Raw genomic sequence first — 843 nt, 5'->3', positions numbered from 1 at the left:
TGATCTCCAGAGGGCCCTTCCCACCCCAACGGTTCTGTGATTCTGTGAGCAAGATTGTTCATAACATGTCTTGCCTAGTTTCAGCAGTAAATGAAGGTAAATTGCGAGCATCTGCCAACAGCAACAGGAGTCAGGAGGATATCTCACCCCATCAGCTCACCCCATAGGAACAGGCTCAGAACGGAGCGGAGAGCATGTCTCTGTTCTTTCATAGCCCTGTACAATGCTGCTTGACATGAATGCAACAAGGCAGCACTGTAAAGAAGCTGAAAGCACAAAGATAGAGGAACGGCCGTGGAAGTGGTGGGGCCTGACGAAGAAATCAGAAGCAACTTCTAAAACAACATAGGAAAGGTATCCATCCTCCACACCCCTCCACCCTGCCTTTCCTTCTCTCTGAGCGGTCCCGAGAGCTGTAGTTCATCGCACACCTACCGCTCCTCAAACCACCACCGAGAAGCTGTTTAACCCCCGACCAAGCAGAGGACCTAATGAGACCAACAGCCAAGCCCTAATTCATTCGCAGCTCTTCAGTTCACAGCACAAGGATCTGGCTCAAACTACACAAACGAGCAAGGACTTGCCTTTCCTTCTCTCTGAGCGGTCCCGAGAGCTGTAGTTCATCGCACACCTACCGCTCCTCAAACCACCACCGAGAAGCTGTTTAACCCCCGACCAAGCAGAGGACCTAATGAGACCAACAGCCAAGCCCTAATTCATTCGCAGCTCTTCAGTTCACAGCACAAGGATCTGGCTCAAACTACACAAACGAGCAAGGACTAATCTACTGAAGAATCCAAAACGAGCGGATTACAACTGACTGAACGTCCAAGAAGACGAGTA

Source organism: Cariama cristata, unplaced genomic scaffold (genome assembly GCF_000690535.1).
Source record: "Cariama cristata isolate BGI_N322 unplaced genomic scaffold, ASM69053v1 scaffold8172, whole genome shotgun sequence".
In the NCBI taxonomy this organism is placed as follows: domain Eukaryota; kingdom Metazoa; phylum Chordata; class Aves; order Cariamiformes; family Cariamidae; genus Cariama; species Cariama cristata.
This window is presented reverse-complemented; position numbering follows the sequence as displayed.